This window comes from Mus caroli, unplaced genomic scaffold (assembly GCF_978045245.1).
Source record: "Mus caroli unplaced genomic scaffold, Mus_caroli_1 scaffold_20, whole genome shotgun sequence".
Taxonomy (NCBI): domain Eukaryota; kingdom Metazoa; phylum Chordata; class Mammalia; order Rodentia; family Muridae; genus Mus; species Mus caroli.
The window spans coordinates 26,769,493-26,780,113 of NW_028227275.1; positions in this window are offsets into that span (position 1 = coordinate 26,769,493).

Below are 10,621 nucleotides of genomic sequence, written 5' to 3' on the forward strand. Positions count from 1 at the left end.
GTATCTAAGATCTTAATGTAAACATAAAGTACTGGGACTACTAGAGATGTCGCAGGAGATCATCAACAGTTTTAGGATAGACGAGACGTAGCTTCGACAACGTATCAATGAGTCCTGTGATAGCGATTCCCGAGTGTCAGCTTGACTGTATCTGTAATGAACCACAACTCAGAACTTATAAAGATCTTGTGAAAAGGAATGAAAAGAAAGCTTAGGTCCAGGCATCATGGTGCATGCCATTAATCCCAGCACTCAGGAGACAGACATGCAGATCTCTGAGTTGAAGATCAGTCTACAGAGCAAGTTCCATGACAGCCAAGCTTAGGTAGTGAAGGAAAACATTGAAAACAGAAAGCTGATGAAGATATAATTGAATGAGGGGATCATGTTCCACTCTCGGCAAGCATCAGTACTTGGCAGCTTTGTCCATGTGGCTCTGGCTGCAGAATCAAGGGTGGATTTTCCCTCTAAGACTAAGGAAAGCCACTGAGGCCAGGTGTGTGACAGGGGTGTCCTTGCATGGAGGCCCAGAAAGGACATTGTGTGAGGCAGCCAAGTTTGTACACCAAAAGGTTGTGCTTCACAGCCAGCCTTGGCAATGAATAAGAGTCACCCAGGTAGTGAAGGCATGAAGGGGACATGGAGAGAAGCTGAAGCTTGGCACTGCAAGAGGCCAAGAGAGGTTGGTAAAAGTACAGTCTCAGTGTCAGTTGAAGGTCCAGGACTGAGAAAATCATGTAAAGAAGATGAGGCCTGGCACCATAAGGACGGCCTATGAGAAGGTATTGTAAAAAGTGAAGCCGAGGAAAACTGTAACAGAGAGTGGAAAGAGCCCAAGAGAAAGAAGTATATTGCAGTCAACAAAGCTGAAAGGAGTCGGAGGCCTGAAGAGCATCATTTTGACATCAGCCATGGAGATGCAGAACTTGCAGTTTGCCCAGCTAGTTTCTGGAACTGCTTTATTCCAGCATTTCCTCACGATGCTCCCAGTCCTATGGTTTGGAATGGGAATGTATATCTTGTGACTTTGGAAGTATGTGATATGCTTTTGTGTTTTTATTCTATGAGGGATTACAGTTAAGAGATGGCATGAATCAACCTTAGAAGAGACTCTGAACTTTGGACTTTTAAACATTATTGAGACTGTGACAGGCTATGGGGACTTTTGAAGTTGGATTAAATGCATTTTGCATTATGTTATGGCTTCAAGCCTATTTGGGCCAGGGAGTGGGATGTGGTGGTTTGAATAGGTTTGGCCCCCATAGAGTGTGTTTGAATGCTCAGCCCTTGAAGAGTGGCATTACTAGGAGATGCGGCCTTGTTGAAGTCATTGTGTAGGTGGGTTTTGAGGCCTCCTGTGTTTGAGCTCCACCCAGTGTGGAAGCAGAGCCTCCTCCTGATGCCTGCTGTAGACAAATCTCCTCTTTGCTGCTTGCTGGTCAAGATGTAGCACTCTTGGCTTCTCCATCACCATATCTGCCTGCATGCTGCCATGATTTCTGCCATGATGATACTGGACTAAACCTCTGAAACTGTAAGCCAGCCCCAACTAAATGCTTTCCTTTATAAGTGTTGCCTTGGTCATGTCTCTTCAGAGCAATAAAGTTCAAACTAAGACAAGTAGGAAGCATCAATAGATGGGACTTCATGGGATTAAAATGTTTCTGCATTAGCAGCACACACAGGAAGCTCCCACAATGGAGGACATGTTTTCCTAACTCTACTTCAGACCTGGGAGCAGTATACAAAACCTACAAAGAGCTACAGAGATTAAATGCCAATAAAACAAAACCACCTATGAACAAATGGGCTAATGAAGTAAACAGGAAATTTATACACACACACACACACACACACACACACACACACATACACAAGAGAAAGAGAGAGAGAGAGAGAGAGAGAGAGAGAGTTGTTGTAAGTCTGGGATTATTTTGGGATTATCTTAATATTTACAAAGCAGATCAAGAAATGGTAATGGATGATGAGGAAGGACAGACTGCCAATAGGACATACTGGTCATGAAAGAGACTATAAAGGTAACTGTTTTCCTAGTGTCAACTCTTTCATAGCTCTTTCCTTTCTATGGTAGATAAATGTATAACAGCGTCATTGAATGTGTAAAACACTGGGTGGAGCCCTCGTGCTTCAGAATGGCTTTCCTAACTATATAGCAGTTCAGGGACAGGCCCAGAGTTTGAGGCTGGCTCCCTTAAACCAGCTGTGCTGTGGTTTTCCTTGTGAGTTCATTAAAAATAAAGTGATTCTTTTAATAGTCAAAAAAAGAGAAAAGAACAAACAACTCATAAAAGGAATTGAAGGAGAGAGGGTTGCCACGAGGTTGCAGAGCATGTACTGTGGAGAACAGAGAACAGAAAGGTTTCCGATGAAAATTTTCAAAGGGTCTCCTAAGTAGAAGCTCTGTGCTCTTAGCTGCTCCCTGTTACCTTGGGGGCAGCCATTAGATGTAACCCACAGTTCATGCAGCAGCACAAGCACACTGAGATCTTCTTAAAGGAGACGGTCATCAGGCTGTTGTGGATGGAGTGAGTGGCGGGACAATGACTGAGCTGCCTACAGCTTCCCGGTCTTCAAAACTAAGCCTCTCTGCAGTTTTCAGTGTTTCTTTTCCCTGAAGAGCAAATGTAGGTGCATGTCTATCTGCACCCACCCTCAGACATGCTCATCCTATGCTTGCTTGGGTGTTTTGTCTTTCAACGATCGCTCTCCCCACTGTGTGGTTTGCGAATATGTTTATGCCAAGGACTCTCTGAGTAAGAAGCTGAATACCTAATCTGCTGACCCAGAGACTCACAGAACCATGAGCACTGCCAAATTCGTGGTTACCACATGATACACACTTTTTCTGTTTCCCTGACGATTACTAAGTAACAATTTTTATGCACGAAAGTTTCATAGTCATATTGCTCTCCCCGAGAGAATCTTTTCTAGTATTCTTTTCAGCGTTTGCTCATGTTTCTAGTCTTCTTTCTAAAGCTGAGCAAAGGCTAGTACTACTATAAATAATGTATTTGTATCTTTTAAAAAAATTTATTTAATCTTTGTTTTTTTAACACTCCAGATTTTATTACCCTCTTGGTCCACCCTCTGACTGTTCCACATCCTATACCTCTTCCCTGATCCCTGTCTCCCTGAGGATGTCCCTTCCCTTCCTAATCCCAACCTCACTAGACCTCTCTCCACTCCCTCAGGCCTCCAGTCTCTTGAGAGTTAGGAACATCTTCTCTGACTGAACCCAGACCTGGCAGTCCTCTGCTGCATATGTGTTGGGGGCCTCATATCAGTCGGTGTATGCTGCCTGGTTGGTGGTCCAGTGACTGAGAGATCTTGGCGGTCCCGATTAATTGAGACTGTTGGTCCTCCTACAGGGTCACCCTTCTCCTCAGCTCCTTCCAGCTTTTCCCTAATTCAACAACAGGGGTCAGCAGCTTCTGTTCATTAGTTGGATGCAAATACCTGCCTCTGACTCTTTTAGCTTCTTGTTGCATCTTTTGGAGGGCAGTCATGATAGATCCCTTTTTGTGAACACTCCATAGCCTCAGTAATAGTGTCAGGCCTTGGGGTCTCCCCTTGAGCTGGATTCCACTTTGTGCCTGTCACTGGGCCTTCTTTTCCTCAGGCTTCTCTCCATTTCCATCCCTGTAGTTCTTTCAAACAGGAACAATGATGGGTCAGAGTTTTTTATTAGATATCTGCATCTAAAGCTTATTATGGCTTGTTAGACAGATCCTTCTAAGCACAGAACTGGAAGAAGGAGCTGGGAGAGAGAGGTCCTCCTTTCACAAGTTTCCTCTCACCCTACTCTGCATGTAGGGTACTGAGTATCAGCACTGAAGAGGCATTCTAGGCACTGTGCTTGGCTGTGTCTAGGGCGTTTAACTTGAGCCTGAAAATAGAAATATCTACATTGCCTTGGATTAAATCTCAGAACAGAAATTTCGCATTGGTACAGGGATACTACCTGTGGTACTTCTCTTAATGTCTGCTGGAGGGAAATTTCAGTGAGGTAGTTTTCTATCCAATGCTTGGCTTAGGCTGACCTGATGGAGAAAACTTGTCCTACTGTTAAAACAGTGCTCACAGTTACTTAACATCCTTGATCAACAGGCACAGTTTTCCACTTGATCTCACCACAATCCCATAAGGAAAGTCCTATTACTATTCTGGTTAATCTGTAAGTAAATATGGCTTAGAAACATCATCCAAAGAAGCCAAGATCACATATCAAATTTGCAGCAAAGTTCAGTAAAAACCCTGGTTAGCAGTGTCTCCAGGTGGCCATTTGGCTCTGCTCAGTACAATCAGTGGTGTATAAGGAAAATGAGACTAATACACATTAATATCTCTCATTATGTGTGAGCTGGGGAGAAGAAAGTTCTCAGGAAAAGATTTGTTCAGTTGACCCAAACTCAGGTTCAAGATCAAGTCTTACTTATAGGAAACACAGTCTATTTAAAGGCCCCCATCAAAGAAACCTCTGGCTGTATAGCATGGTTTTAGGTGCTATGTGATTGTAGGGAAGTCAATAACCTTATGTGGAAATGCACAGCTGGAGACTGCGCTCAGTCCTTGCCCTTTTGCTTACCTGGCTACACTGCTGTCTATAAAAGCAAAATAGAGAAACTAAGAACACGACTAAGGGACACCTTACTAGGAAGCCTCAGAACCACATCCTTTCAAACTTTCTATTTCCTCTGCTAGGCTGATGGACAATTACACTAGCCTCGGTCTCAGAAAATTTTTGATTAAACAATGAGTTTGGTTTGATGGACAGTCTAAGAAAATGTTGTGACTTTGTAGCAGGGGAGGAGCTTAAAAACAATGAGGACAAGTCAAAGGGGCTGTATAAATGCAGTATTAGATGCTAGCATCCACATTTCCCTGGGTGCTCTAGGCTCCATTTACCCATCACCTTCTGGTTACTAGAAACCATAGTACTTGCTAAGCACATGTTCAACTGGCCAGTTCACATAATGTTGTTTGGACCATTGATAAGGTCACAGTTGAAGTCTCAGTAGACAAAGGAAGGAAATCCAAAACAATGGTAAGAAATTCACAGGAGGATATAAATGATGTGGGTTTTATTGTTTTCAGACCAACATCTCAAAAACAAAAACAAACAAACAACAACAACAACAAAACACAGAAAAGCCAAGCACCTGCAAACCCATTCTGCCACATGCTCTCTCCAGCATTCTGTTATACACACATCATGGACCCTGCAATGCCTTTTTGGTATATGTGATCATAATAAAATATTCTGTCATGTTAATGAAAATATACATCCTCGCCTCTACTCTTTCTGTTCCAAACACTAGATGTCAAACCTCATTTATACCCTGGCACTGTAAGACTCTGGTGAGCCTGAGCTTACCAGGGACCCCTGAGTGAAACATACAGAGCCAGGAATTGATGCAAAAACCAAGAAGTATTTATTGTTTCAATGTTCTGGGGTCATCTCAGACTTGCAGGAGAGGAGGTGACCTCCAGCAGTCCGTTTGGCAAGTTTTTATATCGTTTCCAGGGGTGGAATAGAGCATCAGCAACCAGGCACAGTATGATTGCTGGAACAGTGCGCCCTTTAAACTGAGTGGTCTTTAGGGAATGAGGTAGTAGGGCCTTACTCAACCTCTCCCTTCTGGCCCAAGTGCTCTCTGAGCTGTCTCTTCTAGGAGGGGAGGGGTCCATTGGAATTTTGGAAAATTTCAAAGCTCTGAGCTGAACTCTTCAGCACAATGGCTACCTGGAGCCCAGCATGAAAATGATATAATCCCATTATCTTCCTAAATCAGCATGTCTTTGTTGCTGGAATTTCCACCCATAATTAACCCATATAAAAAACAAAAAATCCAGTTATAATTATAAGCTGTACATCTAGATTGGGCAGATCTAACACAAACTAACTTATTCCCCAGCTATAGGACAGCCCTCTCTAAGTTTCATTTTCTCTAAACTGGAACCTTGCCAGTTTCACTTAGGAACTGAGGGTGTGGCAAACTGTCTGGTAATCCTTCCATATATAAATACCTTGCTTATCCTAGAATCCCTAGAACACCTTTGATTGAGTTTGGAAGCATCTCTTGGCCTGAATTAAAGTGCTATGGAGCAACTTTTGAGTCCCAGCAACATGAGGTAAAGGCTTTCTCTTCATTGCTCACCTTATTTCTGTATATGTTGACACTCTATACTTAGAGCCTTAACTGACCTGTTCCCGGGCATGCTTCCTCCTATGGAGTCATCCTGTTCATGGTTCTGATGTTGATAGGTTTGCACAGTCTGCTCAGTGGAGGAAGGTTTTGGGTAAAAGGCAAACAGCTGGGATATCATAATAGCCATAGGCCTTGCGAGGGGGCAGGGGAACTGAGATTCAGTAGCTCTAAAAGGGTCCTGAACCCTAGATCTCACAAGCAGCTTCTCTAGAACCTTAATGGACAACCCAACCACCAATAATGCAAAGGCCACCTTGCTGGATACTCACAAAACACATGGAGACCTACCCATTTTGCTGGGGGCCAGCCATGGTTGGGTCTTCTTTCTTGCTTTTTCTTGAGGCAGCCAAGCAGAGGTGAAAGAGTGTTGTTGAAGGGTAAGACTTTTTTGCCTTAGGAGATATGGAGGGAAGACTGTGTCTTAGGAGATATTTAGGGTTGTTGTATAATAATAGTTTACTTATCTAAGTCTAAATACCTTTGCTACTGTAGCTGACCTTCCTTCTATGTTCCTGAGAGGACAGAATTTGTAGTCTCTGACACTTAGCTCCTCATCCTAAAACATCAGGAGATTAAGTAAAGGATTAATTGCTTGAGCCTTTCTCCTTTTGTCCAGCTGACTCTTGCTTGTTGGGCTAGGGGAAGATTGGAGGAATAAGCTTCTATTGAGTCAGGAGAAGAGAATAATACTCACAGAAGGAAAAACTTTTACATAAGCAAATATTCATAAACCCACATAAATTCATATACAGATTCATACATCCGTATTTATATATTTCCATCCAGTTAGGCACAGCTTGCATGCATTCCCATAATTACATACTTGAACACCTACACATGCATACATTCTCACAGTTACATACTTACCCACATCCATACTTACATAGGCATGTGGCGAAAAACACTAAGCACCAGTGCAGAAAAAAACCTCACTCACTCTGGATGAAAAATGAGCTCCAATCTTAGAAAAGTTTAATGTTAAACCTATTAAACCCATGTTTGTTAGTAGAAAGCGTTGTTTCTTTTATAAGACTGAGCCTGCCCTGTTATTAAGAAAAGAACGGTTCTGTCCCATGGTAAGGACAAGCTTGCCTGGTCCTTCTGCTCTCTCTGCAGCTTCTTCTTTTTTCCTCTTTCCCTCTGAATTCTGTACATTGTTCTCTTAGTTTTTTATGTTGCCTATAATTTCTAAGTTATTCCACTCTGCATTCTTCTTCTAATCTAGCTCTCCCCTCCTGCTCTGATGTCACAATAATGCTCTTACTCTCAATGCCTTTTCTCTCAATGTGTGTCCTTTTTTTTTTGTTTGTTTGTTTTTGGTTTTGTTTCTAGAGACAGTGTTCTCAGTGTAGCCCTGGCTGTCCTGGAACTCACTCTGTAGACCAGGCTGGCTTTGAACTCAGAAATCCGCCTGCCTCTGTCCCCCAAGTGCTGGGATTAAAGGTGTGCGCCACCACTGCCTGGCTTCAATGTATGTCTTTACTTCTAAATTCTTCTTGAATTCAGTTCTGTCTAAAAAGTACTCTTGTGCCCTGGCTAAAAATTTATCCTTAGTTCTGTTCTAAAAGTTTCTGTTCAGATTTGTCTAAAAGGTTTTCCTTAGCTCAGTTCAGACTTTTCTTTTTGTCCTTGGCACTTTTACATCTTTCAGAATACAAGATCACAAGGTAGAAAGTCCATCACAAGTTTACACAAATTGAAATCATAAATAGAGTAAAAAGTTTACAACAGTGCATGTTTACATGCATAACCATTATGAGTATTTGTCTGCCTAAACATTCATCACGGATCACAGCTCCACCAGTTCACTGAGAATTAAAAAACATAACTAATTTACTAGTGGAGCTTTGTATAGATAAAGCCAGTTAATATTTTATCTGTCCTAGTACCTATAATACATCAGTAGTTCCCTATTCATGACCTTTGGTTAACTGTTTAATAGCCTCTGAGTAGCAGAAAGTCTGATACTATCTAAGAAGCAATTAACTGGTGACACGTGGAAGACTGACAGGGTTTTCATTGCACTTTTGACTATAAGAAAAGGATTTAATAGCAGTCCCACTGTAAAAGAGATTAATAAACACTGATATAATTTTAGGAATTCTTACAGGATCATCATTAAGAATTAAGAAGTCATCCATTTGTCTATATAGCATCACTAGAAAACAATACATCTTCATAGAGCTACAGAGATCTTCTCAAAAGGATGGGTTAACATCTAGTGATTGACATATATGTTTGATAATAACAGGAAAAGCATATTAATAGCAGGAATCTTTCCTAAAATGATTTCTCGAGTGTTGTGGCAAATCTCCAACCTCAAGAAGCCCATGCAAGGAAAATATAACTGTGTTGTATATTTATAAACTTCATGCCTATATTAATCAGACATGCCTATATAATACCTTCTTCCCCAGCTATGAAATTCCTACTATTTGCAGTTTCTCCAGGCTATGTGCTTCTGCTCCATCTTCCTTCCAACAACTCTTCCTCTGTCCTCCCATTTGCAATCTGTTGCAACTCCTCCTCCCCCTCCTCCTCCTCCTCCCCCCCCCCCTCCTCCTCCTCCTCCCCTTCTCTTGATATTTTGCTGGGAAAACCTGCTTCCTCAATAGCGATTGGCTACTTGTCATCTTTCTTAGATAATCAGACCACTAAGGGAAAGTTCTCTACATCTCACCTATTCTGTCCAATAAAAAAACAAAACAAAACTCTTCTCCCAGATATAACTGAAAAACAAGTATGAGAAGTAAATCACACAGTATGATGTATAAATGACATCCCGTCCAACAATTTGTCAATTAGACAACACTCTACCATCCATCTAACTTTAAAAGGCGTAATTCTACACCTGAATTATGTCCTGGTTTCAGGTTGTATACTATCTGAAAACCATCCTCTCAAGTCTGTGTCATCTTGTTCAATGCTCAAAGACTCTGGTTGGCTATGAGACTACACCCAATCTTCAACCCTGTCAGAAATCCAAGAATGAATTAAAAATTATCTGAAAGTATAAGGAACACAAAACATAGCTTCCAAAACTTAACCAATGTATAGAGACAGTTGATCACCTGAATGGTCCCTCTGCCCAAAACACATTGAAGCACCAATCTGTAGCCTTCTGTCCCAGGATCAACTGAACGACCTTGTGAAATAGGAATTATGAAGGACTAGCTTATTCTGTCTCAGCAGAACTAAACTGTCAACTATCCTGTATCTTGTGTCCTCTCATGGAAAGTGTGAGTCTGTAGAAGAAATGGGCAGGATCTTCTTTGAACTGAAGAAAGGGGATGCAGTCAGGAGCAGATATGTCTCAGCGTCAAGTGGTCAAATACCATTAATTGTCACATTCTATGGATCTCTGACATTTTTGAAAACTATCTATTTACGCAAAACATATCTGAACTGTTAAGTCGTCACTGTTCTCAGCCCTCTCTAATTGAAATATCTTGAAAATATCCTTTTAATTAATTCAGATCCATGAGTTTGTAATCTGGCCCTTAACTCATATTGCACAAACATTTAAAAACAGTTTGTAATAGTAGTTATAGAAGGACTGGGTCTAAGCTTTGTATTTTTAACTCTTTGTATCAATAGAAGAAAATTATATCAATGAAAACCTTCAATCTGTATCACAATAAATCAAAAATGAATTCTGTACCAATGTCAAAAATTATAACTTCAACTTTGTAACAATTATAAAGATTTCTACCAGTGTAAGATATAGCTATGGAATGTTTTGTGTAAAAGTAAATTTGATAACCGATTCCTATTTTTCTATTTCTCTAATTTTTATGATATTACTATATCCCCCCTCTTCTCTCTCCCACCATGAGAAGCATTGTAAATGTGACACAGGTTCTAGTATTGCTTTTGCCATATACTTCCAATCTTGGGGGATTGTCTATTTTTAATAGCCCAAGTAGGCAGGATTTGTTTTTCAAATGGCAAATGTATTCCAAAATTAGTGACACTTTCCTTAAATTTCCTCAGTTCACCCACGGGCTGCCATTCCAATTCCTGATGACCTTGTGGATAGCCATCATCTGGGTACTAACTGGGTCGATTAAACTTGTTTTCTAATAACCTCTGGTTGGCTTTCTCTAATTTTAGCTTCTGTTTTTACCTAAGTATTTCCTTTAATTTGGATTTTAAATTCTTCCCTTAAGGTCAGTGTCCATGCTTCATATTTCTCCTTTCGACGCTCCTCCTGTTCCCTGAGTTCCTGTATTCTCTGCTCAAGGTTCTGCCTCCACATTTTAATTTTTCTTTATATCTCAACTCTGATATCCTGCTATCCATTTTATTTTATTTTTCTTAGAGACAGAGGTTTTTATTGTTTTGTTTTGTTTTGTTGGTCCACACAGGGAATTTCACATTATCTGGGAGCG